General features: G+C 44.4%; 1 protein-coding gene across 2 annotated transcripts in view; it reads right to left on the reverse strand.

The window, feature by feature from the left end:
• Positions 1–21,893, reverse strand: part of enox1 (ecto-NOX disulfide-thiol exchanger 1) — a 142,058-nt gene that overhangs the window by 80,691 nt on the left and 39,474 nt on the right. The window contains exons 2-3 of one of the 2 annotated variants that reach the window (XM_077215216.1): positions 12,299–12,434; positions 12,021–12,142 (exon numbers count right to left, since the gene is read on the reverse strand). The exons of the other annotated variant lie outside the window; for it this stretch is intronic. The gene's annotated coding sequence lies outside the window, so the exon portion shown is untranslated. The remainder of the gene's footprint in view (positions 1–12,020; positions 12,143–12,298; positions 12,435–21,893) is intronic. 2 annotated transcript variants of the gene reach the window in all.

Below are 21,893 nucleotides of genomic sequence, written 5' to 3' on the forward strand. Positions count from 1 at the left end.
CATGGCAACACGGCACGTTCCGAGTACCAGTTACTCCGACTTGCCGTCAGTTCTTCACCCCGTGGGCGAACCTCGGTTTTCTCAGGGCCGGTGTCCCCCTGGCACGAGCTTCCCGGCATGTTGTTGTCTCAACAGATGCCTCCACCATGGGCTGGGGCACCATGTGCAATGGACATGCTGCTGCGGGCTCCTGGACAGGACCCCAGCGGCTGTGGCATGTCAATTGCCTCGAGTTGTTGGCAGTACGCCTTGCCCTGCACCGCTTCCGGGCGTTGCTCAGGGGTCAACACGTACTAGTCCGCTCAGACAATACCGCCACTGTAGCGTACATCAACCATCAAGGTGGTCTACGCTCCCGCCGTATGTCACAACTCGCTCGCCACCTCCTCCTATGGAGTCAGAAGCATCTGAGGTCGCTTCGAGCCATCTTCATTCCCGGAGCGCTGAACTGTGCAGCCGACGAGCTCTCACGGCTTCAGCCCCTCCCTGGAGAATGGCGACTCCATCCCCAGTCGGTTCAGCTGATTTGGGACCAGTTCGGGGACGCGCAGATAGATCTGTTTGCCTCTCACGACTCGACCCATTGCGCCCAGTTCTATTCCCTGACCGAGGGCACGCTCGGCACGGATGCTCTGGCGCACAGCTGGCCGCAGGGCCGCAAGTATGCGTTTCCCCCAGTGAGCCTTCTTGCGCACACTTTGCGCAAGGTCAGGGAGGACGAGGAGCAGGTCATTCTGGTTGCCCCTTACTGGCCCAACCGGACCTGGTTCCCCGAACTAGTACTCCTCGCGACAGCACCTCCCTGGCCGATCCCTCTGAGGAAGAACCTTCTTTCTCAGGGACGGGGCACCCTATGGCACCCTCGTCCCGATCTTTGGAACCTCCACGTGTGGCTCCTGGATGGGACGAGGCAGGTTTGAGTACCCTACCACCAGCGGTGGTGGCTACCATCACTTCCGCTAGAGCGTCGTCCACGAGACACGTCTATGCGTTGAAGTGGAACCTCTTCGTCAACTGGTGCTCTTCTCACCGAGAAGACCCCCGGAGATGCTCGATCAGTGTTTTGCTTTCCTTCCTTCAACAGGGGCTGGAGCGAAGGCTGTCTCCCTCCACCCTGAAGGTCTATGTTGCCGCCATTGCCGCACATCATGACCTCATCGAAGGTAAGTCGGTGGGGAAGCACGACCTGATCATCAGGTTCCTGAGAGGAGCGAGGAGACTAAATCCTCCTCGTCCTCCTCTCGTTCCCTCTTGGGACCTCTCAGTGGTTCTAACTGCCCTGAAGAGTGCTCCCTTTGAGCCCCTGCAATCAGTCGAGCTTAAGTTCCTGTCTATGAAGACAGCGCTCCTGGTTGCACTGGCCTCCATCAAGAGGGTTGGGGACCTGCACGCATTCTCCGTTGACGAAGCGTGCCTGGAATTTGGGCCGGCTTCCTCTCACGTGATCCTGAGACCCCGGCCTGGATATGTGCCCAAGGTTCCTACCACTCCCTTTCGGGACCAGGTGGTGAACCTGCAAGCGCTGCCCTCGGAGGAGGCAGACCCAGCCTTGGCACTGCTCTGTCCAGTACGCGCTCTCCGCGCCTATGTAGACAGAACGCAGTGTTTCAGGACCTCAGACCAGCTCTTTGTCTGTTATGGTGGGAAGCTGAAGGGAAAGGCTCTCTCCAAGCAAAGGTGTCTCACTGGATAGTGGACACCATTGCTTTGGCTTACCAACAGCAAGGTCGACCGTGCCCCCTTGGTGTGACTGCCCACTCCACCCGGAGTGTGGCGTCCTCTTGGGCTCTAGCGCATGGCGCCTCGCTAACAGACATCTGCAGAGCTGCAGGCTGGGCGACACCTAACACATTCGCCAGATTCTATAATCTCCGAGTGGAGCCTGTGTCCTCTCGTGTACTCGCTTCAACCAGCTAGTACCGGACCCGCTCAGGTGTCTTCGCTTGCTCGCCATTCCACTCCACGGACTGGATACGTGCGATATTTTCCTCAGGTGAGCTTCTCCGAAAGCCCTGAGCTCCTCCAGCACTCCTGACGTCGGCGCCAGTGTCTATTGCCTGTGCGTCGGCTAGGTGCCTCCCGTGTGCATGGTCCCTCCTCTGAGCGACCCCCACATGTGTATTTCCACTGTAAGCCTCTCTGAGCGTGTGTCTTTCCCTTGGCAAGCCACCTTGCCACCCCTGGGGTTGAAATATTCCACCTGCGGCTGGACACCCCAGTGTTTTACATATGCTTCCTTCGGGTCATATGTGTATTCTCTAAGTCCCCCCCTCCGGGCTGGCATTAATTGCATACTTCCCCTAAGCTTGGGATATGCTTCCCAGTGTACCTTGGTATTCCTGTGTTATATGGAGTCCTTTGTCCAGGATGACAGGGATCTCGATTTACGCAGGGCACTGGAAGACAGCTGAGAAGGTGGCGTGATTAGACTGGTAACCCCATTCGTCGTCATCCGACGTAACTCGGAGTGACAACGAAAGGGAACGTCTACGGTTACGTATGTAACCCTCGTTCCCTGAGTAGGGAACGGAGACGTTACGTCTGCCTGCCACTTTCCGCTGTACCGCGGGGATCGCCTGAGCTCAGTCTTGGCTCCTCAGCGAAGAAACATATCTGCTTGCTGCCGGCTTCCTCCTTTTATACCCACGAGGTGGGGCGGAGTTACGCCATGCAAATTCCGCAGACCCATGGCATTTCCTTGCCATTGGCTCGTTTTGTAATACTCGAAGTTGATAGGCTTTCTAAGCGAAACCCCATTCGTCGTCATCCGACGTAACGTCTCCGTTCCCTACTCAGGGAACGAGGGTTACATACGTAACCGTAGACGTTTTTTTTCTTTTCTTTAAATATATACTTTTAAGATTTGAAGTATATTACAAATGCACATTCAATACAACACTCGAGTAAACTGTCACCCTAAAAGTCCTTGACAACTGAATCCGAAATTTTCACATTTTAAGTAATCGGAATTGTTTAATTTCTTTGAGTTTCATGAACTTAATGATTTTTGTGAAAGATTAATGTTAAGTGGGAGATTAGTGTTTATTTTTTTCTATGCTAATTTAGAAGAGTTTCTGTTATGTGGGGGGTTTTTTTGGGGGGGGGGGGCGTGGTGACGAGTGGAGCATGAGCTTGGTTTGAGAACATATATATGTTAAATGTTCTATATTGTCATGCTCATTCAGCAATTGCTATGCTATGCTAATGCTAGCAACTCATTGTGTTACTAGTTAAAGCTAGCCAGTTTACACTACTAAAAATATTTAAGTTGAGATTGCATGATCATATTAAGTTAAATGTATGAATTAGCTTACTCAAATATTCCAAGATAAGAGCAATTAAAATGTATGAGTACAAAATAAAAATATGCCAGTTCTGCTTACCTAAACGTTGAATTTCTTAACTTAAAAATGTCGATGTAACTGATTACCAATTTTTTGTTTGAGTTTTGCCAACTTATCTGGGTTTACTGTGTAGTCTACGAGAAAAGCCCCACGTCATAACTAATTTGCAGCATTTAATGTCACTGACGCTCTTCTTATGAGTCACACTGCAATTAATCGCTGACTGTAACATTTGGCTGACCAATCCTCCTGACTAATGAGACTATAATGTGGTAATGCGCAATGGCCAATGAGATTAAGAGAGAGACGGCTGATGGACAGAAAGGCAGTGGGAAGAAGACATAAAAAAACTTCAAACTGCTGCCCACATCCTATATTTTTCGCTCTTTTTCACATTCTGTGCAAAATTGATCACAAGCCATGTTGACATTGTGTCAAGAATGAATTTGACACAAAATGAGTTTGTGTGAGAACGACTGGGACCTATACGTTAAAAATGTCATGTAGTCGAAAGGAGCAGGGTCATCATCATTCTCACTTGAATTGAGGAAGGGCAAACAGGTGAAAAAACATATTCACAGAATACTGTAATTTACCCCAAATTTTAATGTTTTTATTAAAAGGTTGTCTGAAAACAATGTGAAGCTCTGTGGCAAAAATAAAGCTGGTTTTAATTTGCGTTGGTAATTGTTTTGAGAGTATCGTAAATATGTCTAATCATGTCTTAACATGTTAACAAGTATTCTAGGAATTCTAGGCTATTACTGTTGAACCCTCGTTTTAATATAGTTAAATATAGCTTCAATTTTAATTAAAACAAGGGAGCAAATTAATATAACAAGGCCAAAAATTAAGTTGTGGGAACTTAATTCTTGGCCACAATATTTATTTTTTCTTCCATCATGTGCGGGACTCGCTTCAATAAAAATTTTGGTAGATGTGACATACCCACGGTAATCTCTAAAATTGTTTCAAGTCATTACTGGAATGCTCTCTTATAGTGTTTTCCTTATGTGTAGTCTAATGTGACAAAGTAAAGACCCCCCTTGATTGAGGCACATTGCACTGCAGGTCACCAACTCTACAGCTCCTCAAAATAATGTCTTCTGCTTTCCCCAAATCTCTTCTCATCTGACTGTTTGCTCCATCTGTTGCCCCTGTCTGTTGACACCCACTGCCATGAGGGTCAACTCTTGGCTGAAGGTACTGTAGTGTAAACTATCACGACAGATCTTTGCAGGCCCAGCACCTGTGCACTCATGCACACATGAGGAGAGAAAACCTCCAGTCATCCTTCGGGATTTGCCCTTCATACATAAGCTTTAATACTCTGAGTTTGAGAGCATCTTAATCTATGTGCACATACATTTAATGCATGATAAACCCATATTTATGGGTCAACAGACTCAGCACGCATTAACACACTGCAGATTAGATGTTTTCTATTTTGAAAAAAAGATTATCACCACTCATTGTCCCCTTTCCTTTTCAATATTATCTTCACATTTTCCTTTATGACATGCCAATATGTTATTTTTGGTATAGCATTTGCAATGAGAATTTTTAAGCATATTGCAGACGTTTTCAGCTCTTTTATTGATGGAGACAGTATGCAAAAACAAGATATTTACATTTTCTGAGGAAAATCTTGTGCTCGCCCATCCAGAATTACCCACAATGCTAAAGTCTCAAAATAAATTTTGTTTTGGTTCCCCAAAGAACCTTTGAATAGTTCTTGAAAGAATAATTTTCACTTTAAATAACCTTTTTTGCAATGGAAATGTTCCATGGGTGTTAAAGATTCTTCATGGAACCAACGACGCCAATAAGGAACCGTTATTTTTAAGAGTGCAGGGTCAAAATCAATTCACAATAGTGGCCAAAAAGGTGCATTGTCTATTGTCAATACTGTAGCGATGTATGTAGTCACGAACAAAGCAGCTTTCTGATGGTCAATGCATGAATTTGCATAACCAACTTGTGATATCACCATGAGGATCGTTCACCCTGCAAAATTTTCAGTCGCATGGATTCCTTTTGAAATGACTTACAGTAAATGTGACCTAATCTTTTTCTGTTCCTCTCTTTGTTTATTTGTGGAAGAATCCAAATGGATGAATAAAGACTTGCATCTAAATCTAACTAATCTCCAAACAAACTAATCACATCCTCTCACCCTGCGTGTGCCTCCATCATGGCAGTCAGAGCACCAGTCACCAATTTTATTGGTGGCCGCACAACCTATTTTTGGTGTTGTAATCACATCGCTGTGACTAGAAGCGTGACTGTATTATATAAAGCGTAAAGAGGAAATTGAAGAGAAAGTTAGTATAAGGGTGAGAATATATAGAGGGTCTTAAGCTATTTTCCAAAAAAAAATAGAGAGCATCTAAGTCACCTTCTGTTGGCATCTTTGCATGTATACTTTGGAGGAAAACTCAAAACATGCATTGGAACAAGCTCAGTGAAACTAATTCATCCAAGATGGCGGACAAGACAAATTTCTGGCATAAATAGAATTCTTAATAATACAGATCAATAATCTCTAGTGTAGGTGTGTGCGTTTAAGTGTGTTGAATGCACACTTGTACTTCAAATCTTAAAAGTATATATTTTTTTAAAAATCAGAATTTGCATTATATTATGATAATGAAATAAAAGGCCACTTAAGTGTCCTTAAATAGAGTTCACTTTCATAAATTTCACTTTTAAAATGTCCACTTTGTGATGTCAAATTAAAAGTTTAACTTTAAAGTATATATTAATAATTGTTTTAATAATCTTTTATTGTGCAATTAAAGAAGTACACTTATTGTGATGTGTTGACTAACATACTAAAGCACATTTAAAGCAATCATTTTAAAATGTACAAAATGGCAACTTCATCATTACAAATGTGTAATTACCAATATATGTAAATACATGGCATATAAGTTTTTAATAGAAATTACATTAAAGTAGGCTTTAGTTTACCATAAATGCTTGTCAGTATACATTCGGCAGCACAATCTATCAAAGAAAATTAATTATGAAATTAAAGTGGATCAAAAACACTCTTAATCGCTAATATATTACATTTTCATTTAATTGTAATTAATATGAAATTAAGTGCCTGAAAACATTGCATTCAATTTTTGCACTTAAGTATATTGTTTCCATACTAAGTACCCTTTTCCACAAGGGTGTTTGTGTGTGTGTGTGTGTGTGTGTGTGTGTGTGTGTGTGTGTGTGTGTGTGTGTGTGTGTGTGTGTGAGTGTGAGTGTGAGTGTGTGTGTGTGTGTGTGTGTGTGTGTGTGTGTGTGTGTGTGTGTGTGTGTGTGATGTGGTAGCTAGAAACGTGTGGTGGGGTGATGGTTCTAAGTCACAGTGAAAGTGACCAGATGGCGAAAGCGAACTGAAGCATTCCTCTAGCCACGACTGCTTTGCATTTTAAACAGCCTGCCTCACCATGATCCCACATCAAACACACACACACACACGAGCACACACACACACACACACGCACACACACACACACACACACACACACACACACACACACACACACACTAAAACAAACACGCAGGCAGGCAGAGCCAATTAGCATCGTGCTGCATTTCACACATTGCCTATAAACCTGAGCCATGAATATTTAGAGACAGTGGTCCACAGAGACAGGGTGAAATAGCACAGGATGTTATTACTGCCTCAAAAGAGCCTCCATGCCATTGTGTTCATATAACCACCTGCAAAGCACAAGTGTATGTGCTCAGAAGTAAAGTGTTGTTAAAGGTGAAGTGAGTAATTTTCAATGTTTAAATACATTATCATATCATAGTATAATTTGCCGTCAACTTTTGTATAATGTGGTAGATTGATATCCTTGAAAAGTGTATAACACTGTGGTTCTGTTATTATTGCTGACCAGCCCAACACAGCAACCAATGGCATGAGGTGTTTCTCTGACCAATGAATGATGGAGTGTTTTGGAGATCTGTTCAAGGCAGTCCACGTGTTTAAATAAGCCTACTTTCTAGTATGCAAAAGTTTGATTAAAGCATCAAGATATGTTTTTTTTCTTTAAATATGAGGTAAGAACACAACACTAAATTTGTTTAAGGTAAAAAGGGTAAAACTAAAGCTACATTTTTTATTTTACTGTGCAAAAAAACAAAAAAAAAACTCAGGTAAAAGCATACATTGATCATACTATACACTTAGCCTACATACTTTTAGAATATACTTTTTAATGATCGAGAAGTTATTCACCAGATGCAGTACATACTCTGACATAGGGCTATATGCTTTGGGTGAAAAAAGTCTGCAAAAGTCTCTTAGGACTGCACAAAAAATGTATCAATAAATATCGAAACAATTATTGTATATAAATAATTATTAGAGTGTATATATATATATATATATATAATTATTATTATACAGTAATAAGTAATAATAGTAATAATATATTAATAGTAACAGGGAGCCCTAAAGCTTCCCTTTCGTTGACAGTCGGCTTATATGTAAATAATTAGTTTTTGTGGAGCAGTATTTACTGCACGGAGTAAATGAACACAGTGCAGCGCTTCACTCCGAAACACAAAGGACATATATTTATTTATGAAATTAAATCAGACTGTTTGTGATTTGACAATCGCACTAAGCCATATCACGATTTCAGTTTTATTTCGATTAATCGTGTAGCCCAATTCTGACAGTATACAAAATTTGATGCAACTTTTTAATTATTTTTGACATTTTATTTGGTGCCACTAGTGGTGCAGAAAAGACACGTCTCACTTTAGATACAGCATATAAAATGTTAAAGTTTTCCTTGCACTGTGCTATAACAGATTAAATGTCTTCAATGTGCAAAACCATGACAAAAAAATCACAAGATTGCAATCTAATCCCATAATATACACAAGGGAGGTCAAAGACTCGCAAATGACCATGATATAATCCCCATAAAGAGGAGCATTGAACTCTTGGATGCATATCATATTTGAGTGGAATCTTCCCCAGACCTGCTAATGGATCTCACAGCTGTGCTGACTTAACACTCACACAGACCAACGTGATGATAAAGTATTTCTCTTCTCACCATGCAGTTAGAGAATATATGCACATGTCAGACACAACACAAACCCCATACTGGCTTACATCCACAATGGCCAATTCCTGCCATACGCTGTTTGTTAAAAAGAGCTGAACCCAATTCCCGAAGGCGCTGGGTTCTGCAGTGCCCTACTGTCCAATGCACAGATGCTCCACAGTGGGGCGTTCCTTAGGGCCAGAAAAATAGTAGGCGCAAATGCTTTGCCAACATACTGCAAGTGTGTGGTCCTGTTGTAGTTACATATTATATAAATATGGTACATATGGTGCAAATCAACATCATCAAAAATTTTTGATTTTTCTAATGTACCAAAAAGTTTTTTCAAGACTGTTGTTCTTTATTTTATTATTTCTTCTAAATCTAAATCTTGCAACAACCATTTAAAAATTAGACATGATTGAATTAATTATAGGGGGAAAAAATAATATTTTTTTCCCCCAACATAATAAGAAAATCAGTATACTTTTTGAAAGCTCCTATTCAGATAGCTATCTATTTCCATGTTGGTAACACTTTGTACAGTAATAAAGTACTTACAAATAATTTGCAAACTATTAGTTTATAGTTAATTCATAGTTGTAGTCTACATTGTTAATATATTAAAAGGCTATATACAAATAGTGAGTTCTTCATTCATTGTCACTAGTGCAGTGCAATAGTGCAGGGGGTTGATTCTGGAATTAATCAATATTTTTCCTTCTACATATAAAATGATTTGAAGGATTTCTTTAAGCTAATGAGATTTATGTAGTTATAGAATTATATGTCTGTTAATGTACTGTGCTCTCTCCATGTTTTTAAAAGAGGCACCCAACATGTGTTAAAACATGTGTTAAAATATATCTACTCTTCTAGGTGACCAAGACAGCCGAGGTCACTGGGGGTACTTCACCTGTCCTATACGTGACCACTTCTTAATTAAAACATTTACTTTTTGATATTTAAATACTATAAATATTATATTATAAATACCTAACTTGATCCTGGTGTCGGCCGTACAGACTATGGAGATGTGCTACTGCCTATCAGTCCACGTGTGGAAATGTCCTTTGTTTATCTATTTCTGAGCTAATCAGAATAATTTAGCCTGTAGCTCAGGGAACTGTGAAGGTATAATTGTGGGGTAAAATTGAATTCACCCAGAGGGCGGCCTACGAACTCCTTGTTGAAGCTGACTTCTGCTGATGAAACTGCAAACTATCTTCAGTAAAAAATTTCTCAATTGTCTGCACTTCTGACTCCTGGTCTTCATTCATCATATCTGGTCCTTAGGCCTCTAACTGTAATTCCCTGTAAACTGTAAATTTAACTGTAGTGTGAGTGTGTGTGTGTGTGTGTGAGTGTGTGTGTGTGTGTGTGTGTGTGTGTGTGTGTGTGTGTGTGTGTGTGTGCGTGCGTGCGTGCGTGCGTGCGTGCGTGCGTGCGTGCGTGCGTGTGTGTGTGTGCTTAAAGGGCCACTATTATGGATTTTTGAAAATTGCCTTTCATGTAGTGTGTAATATAGCTCTAAGTGAATGAAAACATCCTGCAAAGTTTTAAATCTGAAAGTGCTCCATATTAAGGTATTGTCTTTCACAAGTAAGAGTCGACTCTGAGTCAATGAAATAAATTGTTTTTCAAACGAGTCATAAGCCGTTTCGTTGTGACGTCAAGACGAAACGTTAGCATATTGCCCGCCCATGGCAGCTGATTCCTGTGGATACTGGATAGCATCATGTCGAGAAGGCGGCGCTGTGCTCTACAATGTGAAGGTAAAGCCAGTTTTTGTTTTCACTGCCCAAGGACGAGCATGTGACGAATCAGTGGTTAAAATTCATCTTTACCACGATATCCCAGCAGTATAATCCAGTATGACTGCTTCTCAAATCACGGAGATCAATGCAGGATTCGCAAACCGCTTGCTGGTGTTCAAAATACTTAGTTTTGAGTTTTACATTGTGTAGGTCTCCTGCTAACTGGCTAACTCATGTTATCACTGTCTTACTGAAATACTTCTGCTAATCAGCTGTGGGCCACTATTACCTAAAACTCTTTCTATTAATGCAGATTGTCTGTCGTTGTTTTAACAACGTTTATGTTACATGAGATGATTCACTCTAGAGCTTGGCTAATGGGGTGGGGTGGTGATGGCGCAGTGGATAAGACACATGCCTTTGGTGTGAGAGACCCGGGTTCGAATCCATTGTGAGACACCAATGTGTCCCTGAGCAAGACACTTAACCTCTAGTTGCTCCAGAGGCGTGCGACCTCTGAAATATAGCAATTGTAAGTCGCTTTGGATAAAAGCGTCAGCTAAATGAATAAATGTACAATGTAAATGTAATGTACATTGCATACGTGCACTTTTTTTTATACAGTTTCCACCTATACTCAGATATATATATACCACCACTAAAAGTACTCAGTTAATGGACATGCACTTGTTAATGCTGATGTTGAGGAATTACAGTTGCAACATCTTAAAATGTCCCTCAAACTGAGTAGCGTATCACTGAGAAACATCCTGCTCAAGTCGTCCTTGCTATGGAGGTTCGGGTTGAATAACTAGTTCTTCCAATGTTTTATCATCAGACTCGATCTCACATTAATATGGTCAAATCAACGTCATTGTTCGTTACTGTGATTAGTTTACAGTGTAGGAAGCCTCAGGACACAGAGCTGATGTTGTTATGGCAATGGGCATTTTTGTTTTCGACGCGCTGTACACGGTAAACCAATCACAACAGACTGAGCTGCCTGGCCAATCAGAACAGAGTAGCTCGCGGAAAGGAGGAATTTAGAGGGATTGATTCATTTGACGAGTCGTTTGAGAATCATTGAAAATGTGGTGATGTGCAAATGCAATATTAATATGAGTAAATTAAACAGTTTTTTTTTACCTTTGATGCATGGAAACATGTTGTAGGAGACTCCACAACAACATTAGGAAACTTTAAAATAGCATAATAGGGGCCCTTTAATGTATTTGTAAATGAATATGAATTCAATTAATGTCTAATAAAGGTTGGTTTAAAGCAGTTAATGACATTTCCCCATTTTCCATGACCTAATCTAAAATGAGAACCATGTACTCCTAATAACCAATTAACAATTCCTTTACTATGAGTAATATATTATATAATATACTATATCTACAATATATTACAAGAATGAACTATAAACTAATAGTTTGTTAATTATTTCTGTATACTGATTATAAAGTGTTACCAACATGTTTATAATATCTACCCTTTTCAGCTCCACCATACGCTCACATACTTGCATAGAGTAAATATCCAGACTAAGATTGCTCTTCATGCTCTAGGTTTCTCCATCCACACCCATCTCATCTAAACCCACTCAACCATCAGACTTTATTACAGGCCATTATGTTAGGATGCAAGGAAGGCCAAGGCTGACTGAAATTGATTCCCCTTCTTGTCAATCAATCAGTCCTCCCCCAAACCTTATAAATGGACGATGAATGTTCACTTTCGTAAGGCAGAGGAACAGTGAGAGAACAAGCTTTTATCTCACTCTCAAGTCCAAAACCTCTTACAGAAAGCCCACTGTATTGGTAGAATGGCTCTGTATCCTTGACCTTGGATTCATATGGCTGTTTACTGTTGATGGAGTATGAAGCTCCCAACCCCTAAAGCAGCGCTGCTGTTCCTGGAACAGGGCCAATGGCCTTACACCATGCAGAAAGGCACCGCCAAAGCCCTATGAAACAGAAGGAGGGGGAGGAATCCAATAAGAGGAGGTGAGAAACACTGTCTGTTTCGATAGTAAACATCTCCAAATAAATCGTCTCTGTTATCTTAATGAACCAATGAAAGAGGCTACTATTGCATTCCTACCGTATGGTACGTGACAAACCTGCTCTGGACTCTCTGCCATTTGCATACCGCAATGCACTGTGGGCCTTCACCCTTGTGATGGAAAATCTTCATGCCAAGTGTCACCAGGAGCAGTGAAATATTACTACAGCATTTGTTGCTGTATATCAGGTCCTCTGCAAGGACATTATACACAAGACCGTGAGAGAGATAAATTAGCTGACAAACATCAGCAGAAAGCATGGCAGCCACTACAGAGGTCAATTCATCGTAGGAATATTGGAAAATACTGGCATTGCTATATTTTGCTTTTCTGGAATACATTGCGATATGAAAAAATGTATTACTTTTTACTCTTAAGACTCATTTTTGAGCACGATCCATTTTTTATGGCTGAACAATTTGGAAAATCCTTAAACCATCATTTTGCTTTCATTTTGGCAAATTGCCAGCAAAAAAATGCTACCAGTTTTGACACTGTGTTTAATTTACACACGGGTAGCTCATAGTTCACAGCAGCACTGAGAAGCATAAACATTCAATCATGAACTGCATGCATGTAAATGAACACAGTGCACGTGCTTCACTATGAAACTACTTCATTGCTACATCAGTGTAATGGGTGTGTGTGTTTTGTTTTCTTTGTATTTCTTGGTTTTGTAGGTGGCAGCGGAGATGAGGAACACCTGGTTCAAATTAGGAGGTGGAGATATATGTGTTTCGGTTCCGTGCATGGAGTACTGCGTACAGAAAGGTGACATCATCTACGGCTGACCTCTTGTTTCCTCGCTAAAACGGGATCTAGCGTCTGTCGGCATTTTGGGACATTTCAGATGGCATCAAATTTATTATTGCACTTTGTCAAACCCCTAGAATTATGTAATAAACCTTATTCACTATATCGATCTTTTGCATTGATTTGCCTATATTGTTGTGGCCACGAGTCGGCCGTAACAATCGGTAGAGCTTATATTTATATTTAAAATATATTTATCGGTGAAACTTAGTTCCAGAGAACATTTGCAAACAGCATCGCAAAGTTGTGTGGCTGGAACGACACCTCTCTACCTGTGGTTAGAAGCAGAGTTTCTTGTTTGCATGACTTGGATTCAATAAATCCTTATCTTGAGCCAAACAAGTAACAACATTGTACAATCTATATCATTTATTTAGACTACATACAAATGTGATTTACATCTTTTAGTTTGTCAAGAGATTTAAAGCGTCATTTTTGGAGAGTGCGCATGTGTTTACATGCTCTAGTACGTAAGAACGAGCCTATGATTAAATCTGGAAATAAAGCAAAATAACTGAGAAAAATTGGAAATAGTCCAGATGCCATGTCCGTAATTTATAGCAAAACATCTATCATTAATTTGATCTAAAACAGATTAATTAAAAAAGTTATTACTCCACCATCTGCGTGACAACATTGACCAACATGGTTGAATGACCAATTTGACAATATGGTTTCGGAAAACAGTCGTGATTTGCTACTTGATTTCTTCAACGATGCATCGTACTATGGTAGTTAAGCAGCGAGTTATGTTGTTGTACGGGAAACACACCCCAGATCTGGGCCACATCTGGTACGCATGGAACCCACATGTACCAGATGTGGCCCGGATCTGGGCCGTAACTGTTACTGTCTGGGGATCTACTGTGCAGCCCTTATACACTGCAAAGGCACAATTGAAAAAAATCTGTATCCGTAAGCTTAGGGTTTTTCCAAACAGGACGTCAACCTGTTCAACATATCCATGCCTGTTTGTCACAGGCCTGCATATCTGCACTAAACAGCATGATTGACGGAGTCACTGAGCTATAGAAATACCGTATGTTCCCTTCCCTTCCAATTAATTTCAGACTTAAGCATTAATTGATGAGCCTCAGAGGTGTGCACACTAGAGTAAACAACACATGTTTACCATCAAATCTATGAATAATATCCAGATACAGGCCCACCCTTGGCTAATGACAGGCAAGCTCGACTCCAAGGCGGACCTGATTTAGAAGCAGTCGGGACCCAGTGCGATCCAGGCGTGTCTGCTGGGTTTCAGTTTCACTGGGTTAATGAGAGGCCCAGATGTTTTGGCTCTTACTTCAGGGCATCCCGGGCTGAGCTGCCTGCAGGTCTAGTTACTTCAACAAGTCAGAAGAGTGAAAACAGAAAATTAAATGCTGGTTGGTCGTTATTATTCTCTGCAAAACTTAAGAGCACTAGGCTTTTGTTGTGAGCAACATTTTCCATAGTCTGGCTACGACCCTGGCTGCATCCCTGTTAGAAATGGAATTTATCTTGCAGTGCTACCACCACTTAACCTAAAAGTGTTTCATAGAAATCCACAAATAAAATGAATATTGTTACTTAAAAAAAAAAAAAGTGTTTTCCCTCCACAGTCGACAATCTGGACCAAGATCTACTTCAGTTCACCATCAAAGCAAGCCATTGTCATTCTCGGTTAAGTATGTCTGGTTAACATCTTTCAACTTTCCATTGTTCAATAAATCACAGTGTCAAACAAAATGAGATATCTTGAATATTTCCTGTCTATATTCTCTTTACCTCAAGTCATATAATCTATAATTTGTTCAAAATACAGTAAAACAACAATACTATGAAATATTATGCTTTAAAATAACTGTTTGCTGTTTTAATATATTGTAAGATGTAATTTATTTCTGTGATGGCAAAGCTGAATTTTCAGCATCATTACATTATTTATTTGAACTAGAAATCTTTTATATCATTATAAATGTATTTACTGTCACTTTTGATTCATTTAATTTGTCCATCCTAAATAAAAGTATTAATAACCCTACACTTCTAAATGGTAGCGTATACTGTGTTTACTTTCTTAATACATGTTTTTGCTGTGAACAATAAATAATTCTTCAAAAAAAAAAAAAAACTTTGCTCTGCCTCTATTTTTTCTAGATTTTTTTCTGACATAATCAAGCCCAATAATTTGTAAACCCCTCACTCTCTAAACTGTTGTCTTGTAAATATATCAACATCCAAAGGGACGTCTTAAGGCAACCCTATAGTAAGATTGATTCATTGTCCATCACACTTAAATCAGATTCCTGGAATTCATTATTAGGTTAAAACAGAGTGACAGAATGACAATAGAACAAACAGAATGAATTTTTTTATATTTTTTTAAAAAGTTGAACTGTGTTTAAATTTTAATCACAAGCAGTGCTCATGGAAACGCCGGGTATAAATACGGAAGTGGATGCACGCACTAGTTGCTTTTCGCTGAGGAGCCGAGAGTAACCCGGGGTCAGCGGTGGTCCAGCGGTAGTGGCAAGGGGACTACGTCCTCCGTTCCCTCCTTCAGGGAACGGTGGGTTGCATACGCAACCAGGACGTTCCCTTTCAGTCGATAACGTCAGACGTAGTCGACGTCGACTGAATTGGGATCACCCTTTGAACACACCACTAACGCTGCCACCTTCCAGTGCCTAAACCAAAGCCTCCTGATGCCCCCGCAAATTTAAGGCGGGGAAGGACAGGGCTTAGGCCAGGGAAGTCACTGCTGTTCCTACAGGACCACTGGGAAAGCGTTCCCCGTACATTGGAAGGAAGGGACGCTGCGGAAGCCACATCCAACCCAGAGGGAGGTAACGTGGAAAATACACATATGAACTGGGCGGAAACCGGGCAGTCTAACATATGGAATGTCACTGGGGTGGCTCCAGCCTAAGACGGGGGAGACACACCGGACAGTGACGGCAGAGAGACTCTGCCGAGGGAAGACACGGGCTCGCCGCAGGGAGCCGTATCGTGGAAGAATACACATATGGGGTCGCCGTAGGGACCGCAACATATGGACCCAGCCTAACACAGGTTCCACACTGCTTATGAGTGGTAGGCCTAACACCAGACGTTCCGCACGTCCGACGTCGGAGCGGTGTGGAGGAACTCAACAGGGTTCAATTTTAAGGGAACTCAACTGGAGTAGAAAGGCGCACGTATCCAGTCCATAGGCAAGCCGACACTTGAACCGGGCTCACGGTGAAACTGGCTTCATGAGAAGGGAGCCCACGGGAAGCAGCGGTTCAACTAGGTGTCGTCCAGCCCCCAACTCTAGAATCTGTTTAACAAAGCATATTGTCAACGACCAGGCGGAGCACTTTACACTCATCATAGAGGAGCTCAACACCTAAGTGGACATGTTGCATCTCGGATTTTTACCGAAATGAAGGCAAGCACTAAGTGCAACTTTGCATGGAAACAGCCTTCCCTCTCTGCTGAATTCGAACCGATATTTGTAGAGCTGGTCTGAGGTCTATGGCTTGCGTTCTGTACACGTCCAAGCGAACGGACAGAGAAGCCAGGGCTGGATCTGCCTCCTCCAGGGCAGCGCTTGCAGGCTCACCACCTGCTCCTATTACGGGAGAGGTAGTAACCTTGGGCACAATCCGAGCCGGGGTCTCAGCTTGTGAGAGTTAGCCGGCCCAGACTCCAGGCACAAACGTAGACCGAAAGCGAGCAAGTCCCTACCCTCTAGTAGAGACCACGCGAGCAGGAGAACTGATATAACAGAATTTTTAACTCACTGCCTGCAGTGGCTCAGGGGCGGTCTCTGCAGTGCAGTCGCACCAGGGACAAGGCCCAAGAGGATAAAGAGGGACACAAGGATTTACAAGACCTTGCTCCTCAGGAACCTGACGATCAGAACGTGCTTCTGCACACTTCTGCAACACGATGAGCGTCGTTCAAACACCGAGGCAACATCATTTTGAGGGTGAAGGAAAACAGCCATTTTGCAGGAAAGAGAGCACTGAAGTGATCGAAAGCTTTCAGGATCTCCTCTGGAGAGAAGACGCACTCAACGACTAGGTTCCACTTCTAAAGGCGTAAGCACGCTACCCATTTCTAGGGGGTGCTCGCAGAAGTGATGGTAACTATCAGATGCCCTGTGATAGCCACCTGAACCTCCACGTTCAGATGTAAGACCGCCCGGAATCTCCGGGGGAAGAACGCGGGTGCCCTCGTGCCCCGTCCCTGAAAGAGTTTTCAGGGGAAGTCAGGAAGGCTGTCGATGGGAACCAGGTCTAGTTGGACCTGGGCCAATAAGGGGCAACTATGAAGACCTGTTCCTCTCCTGACTTAGCACGTAGGTGCAAGCGACGGGCGCAAAAAGACAGGAGCGTTGCTCAACACAACATGTGAAGATCACTGGGCTTCAGGAGCATCTTCTGCTCAGCACTTGAGTGTGACAAGTTCACTGAGCTTCAGGAGCATTCCTGCTCAACACCTGAGTGTGATAAACTCACTGAGCTTCAGGAGCATTTCTGCTCAACACTTGAGTGCGAAGAACTTCACTGATCACCAGGAGCATTTCTGCTCAGCACTTAAGTGTGACAAGTTCACTGAGCTTCAGGAGCATTCCTGCTCAACACCTGAGTGTGATAAACTCACTGAGCTTCAGGAGCATTTCTGCTCAACACTTGAGTGCGAAGAACTTCACTGAGCACCAGGAGCATTTCTGCTCAGCACTGCGTGTGACGAATACACTGAGCTACAAGAGCATTTCTGCTCAACACCTGAGTGTGACGAACTCACTGAGCTACAGGAGCATTGCTGCTCAACACCTGAGTGCGATGAACTTCACTGAGTTTCAGGAGCAATTCTGCTCAACATGAAGTGTGATGATTTCACTGACTTGAGCAGGCGCAAGGCGACCATGAGTCGCAGTCACTTTTAGAAGGCTCACTGGGGTTAAACGCATTTCTGCGGGCCCCTGGGGCAGCTGAGACCCAGTGTTTGTCCAAGGGTAGTCCGCTCGGTTTACACAAACACTGGCGGAAAGATGAAACTGGGGGGGCAACTGAGCGGCCCCGGAATGGTCATGACCCAGCTGGACCCAGGGGATGGAGTCTCCACTTGCCCTGGCTATAACTGTCGTGAGGCTCGATGGCGGCACGATTGAGTAAAGTGGGAGGAGTGGAACAAAGCGTCCTCAGAAGCTTCTGACTCCAAGGAGGAGGTGACGGGTGAGTTGTGACATGCAGGGGAAGCTCGCGCAACGGTCGCAATGTCTAACAACTCGAGGTACGAATGCCTGTGTAGTCGGGGATCGCCCAGGCCCCCGTTAAAACACGCCCTTTGTACATGGCCCCTCTGTTTAAGAGGGTTTGGCAGCAGACCGGGATGAACTATAGTCACACAGGGTGAGCTGCTCTGCCACGGTCACCTCGGGACTCGATCATGAAGCTAGCGCTGAAGCGGTCACATATGGAGGAAGCCAAAGGCTGCGACTACCATATACCCCAGGAGCCTCTGAAAGTTCTTTCAGTGGGACCCTTTCTCACTTCAACACCAGCTGAACACATTCTCATTGGAGAGACGTGTTAGACCGAGTCCCTCTCAAAAACTGAAAAAGAGATCATCAGCCCGTGGGCGACATTACTCTCTTCCAGTTGACATGAAGACCCAACGGGCTCTGGAGCACTCGAGGGGAAGGACACTGTACTGATACTCCACCCTTTTTTTCTTACACGCCACACACAGGATGGCCTGCGGAGCGGAAGGTAGAGATCTAAAGCACATATCTTTCAGGTCGGAGCTGCAGACCAATCTTGGGCCAAGATGGTCACGACCCACACCTAGTAGCACGAAGAACAAGTTCACAACTGGCCTTCGTACCGGCTGGAGGAGCGGCTATATCAAATCCTTCGCCAGCAGGATAAGATAAGCACGCACAAGTCAGGAGCACTGCTCCACACTCGGTGCGATGAATATCACTGAATTTTCAGGAGCACGTCTGCTCAACACCTAATGTGATGATTATCACTGACTTGAGCGGGGTAGCCGAGCCTGGGGTGGGGCAGCAAAGTAGAGATAGTGGTGTTAGTGTGCAGTGCAACACTTACCTGTCTCCACTAGCAGCAGGGGGACGTGAGAAGGCGGATGACCGGGTCCTCGAACGCCCCAAGCTGCCTGTTGGCGACCAAGGGAAGCTGGGGGATGTAAGGCTATTACAGGGTCACACCGCCAGACTGGTCCACTTGGGACTCAGGAACAGAAAATTTGCTCTTTTTCTGAATATGTGGGTACCGCTGACCCCATTTTTATAGGGGCCAGCAGCGGAACAGACACACACATAACAAAAAACTCCAGCCGGCTCTCCAACCAGCCAGAGGGAGTGGATCGGCGACCACTCCACGAGCAACTCCTCCATCCCTGAGAGCCCGTCCAGGTTCAGCGTTTCCTTTTGCGCTGATGCTTACCACCTGGCTTGGCAGCGCCTGGAGCAGGCTGGGCGCCCCTTCCACGGCCGGCTCCACGCCGGAACCTGGGTGAAGGCTGCTGCGATGGTCCGGCGGGAGCTGAGGCGGCTGCGGGCGGACGCCCTCGGCGAACGAACAGGCGGAGGATCTGACCTCGGCGGGCGGGTGAAGGCAGCAGCGTCCCTCCGAGGCAGGATGTGCCGGATGACCTCCGTCTGTTTCTGAGCTGTAGAGAACTGTTGGGCAAAGTTCTCCACAGCGTCGCCGAATAACCCAACCTGGGAAATGGGAGAGTCCAGGAACCGAACCTTGTCCGCTTCTCTCATATCGGCCAGGTTGAGCCAGAGATGGCGCTCCTGGACCACGAGTGTGGACATCGCCGAACCGACCGCGCGAGATGCAACCTTCGCTGCCCGGAGGGCGAGGTCAGTTGCAGTGCAGAGCTCACCCATGAGCTCACGGTCCGAACTACCCTCGTGCATGTTCATGAGTGCCTGGGCCCGGTGGACCTGGAGCAACGCCATGGCATGCAAGGAGGAAGCGGCTTGCCCACAAGCTTTGTAAGCCTTGCCCGTAAGAGTGGACGAGAACTTACAGGCTTTAGAGGGGTGACGAGGATCACCTCTCCAGGAAGCGGCCACCGTTGGGCATAACTGCATCGCAACGGCCCGCTCCACCGGAGGGATAGCCTCGTAACCCTTCACCGCTCCCCCATCAAGGGTAGTGAGGGGGGAGGAGCTACTCAGGCGGTTTCTGGCAGAGAAAGGTGCCATCCATGCCCTCGTAAGCTCCTCATGCACTTCAGGAAAGAAAGGAACCGGGGTGGCGGACTGAGAACCAGTACGGCCCGCCCCGATATACCAATCATCCAACCGAGACGGCTCGGGACACGGTGGAGGGTTCCACACGAGCCCTACCGCCTCGGCGGCCTTTTTCAGCATAGCTGACATTTCTGGATCTGGCTCGGGCAACACTGGTCTCCCGGAGGGAGGCAGTGCAGCCGAGTCGTCATCTCCAGAGTTCAGCTCCCCCTCCGATGCTGCGATTGACATCGTATCCCCTGGAGGGGCCCCAAATGACACGGTTGGCCTGTCCATTACAGAGGGACCAGCGGGATCAATGGGGAGCTCCACCGGTTGCGGTGTGAAAGAGGAGTGAGGGACCCACGGGGCCTGTCCGGGCGGAATACCCCTCACTGTGATCCTCAGATCACCCAGCTTGGACGGCACCCCAGTCTTTCTCTGGGAAGGTAACCCAGAGGAAGAACAAGGGCAGGGCCCAGAGGTGGGGACTGCACCAACGCTTTTGACGAAGGCGAGTCTAGATCTCAACACCGAGATGGTCATGTTCCCGCAGTGAGAACATGACTCATCCACGAAAGCCGCCTCGGCATGCTGTAAGCCCAAACATGCGACACAACTTTCGTGACCGTCAGAGGGGGATAGTGCTAGACCGCACCCAGAAACGCACAGATGGAATGGCATCTTGAAAAAGACGCACTCACACCCGTGTTGCTCTTTTAGGAAATGGGACCGTCACCAGTGCCGGAGCACACAGGGAATGACCGCGGCAAACACTGAATAGTCTTTCAACCAACAGTGAAGCACTCATTTCTCGCCCTCTAACCAACCGTCAACACACAAACAAACAATAGAAATTTGATGCTGTTAAAACAGCAGTTGAGAGCTGAGAAGCTCGCGATCACCGCTGCACCACGCTGTAGAACACCAACACTGGAGAGGTCTTCCCGTAAGAACACCGACACACTCGCTCGTTGAATACAACAGCACTCTTCAGAGACATCAAAGACGAACGGCTCCGAAGCGAAAGGCAACTAGTGCGTGCATCCACTTCCGTATTTATACCCGCGCCGCGGGGGCGGAGTGTGTGATGCAAATCACGCACGCCAAATTCCATTGGCTCGTTCAATAGTAATCGAAGATGATAGGCTCCCTAGCGTGATCCCAATTCAGTCGACGTCGACTACGTCTGACGTTATCGACTGAAAGGGAACCTAAAAATAGCAGTGGCCTAAAAATAAGAAATATTTTAAAAAATATGTTGAACCTTTTGTATTGCATCACAATATCCTATTATTAATAACCATTATTATTATTATTATTATTATTTACTATCTTGTTTAGAAACTAGGCTTGAACTGAGCTCTTTCTATGATGATTTGAACCGAAAGCCTTCAGTGATTCAGGTTCAAGTATCCTTCTGCATCTAATGAAAAGCATCAGATAAATCAGCTCACAGTCAAATTGTCTCTTTCTTGCTAAATCTTGTCTCCCTTTCATAAAAATCGAGCACATTCAATAAATAAACATCTTATGAGGCAATTCATAAAGTTTACTCAGTTCCCATGAATAAATACTAGATATACCAATAAG

Source organism: Siphateles boraxobius, unplaced genomic scaffold (assembly GCF_051911475.1).
Source record: "Siphateles boraxobius isolate OS27281-9 unplaced genomic scaffold, OSU_SipBor_1 7, whole genome shotgun sequence".
In the NCBI taxonomy this organism is placed as follows: domain Eukaryota; kingdom Metazoa; phylum Chordata; class Actinopteri; order Cypriniformes; family Leuciscidae; genus Siphateles; species Siphateles boraxobius.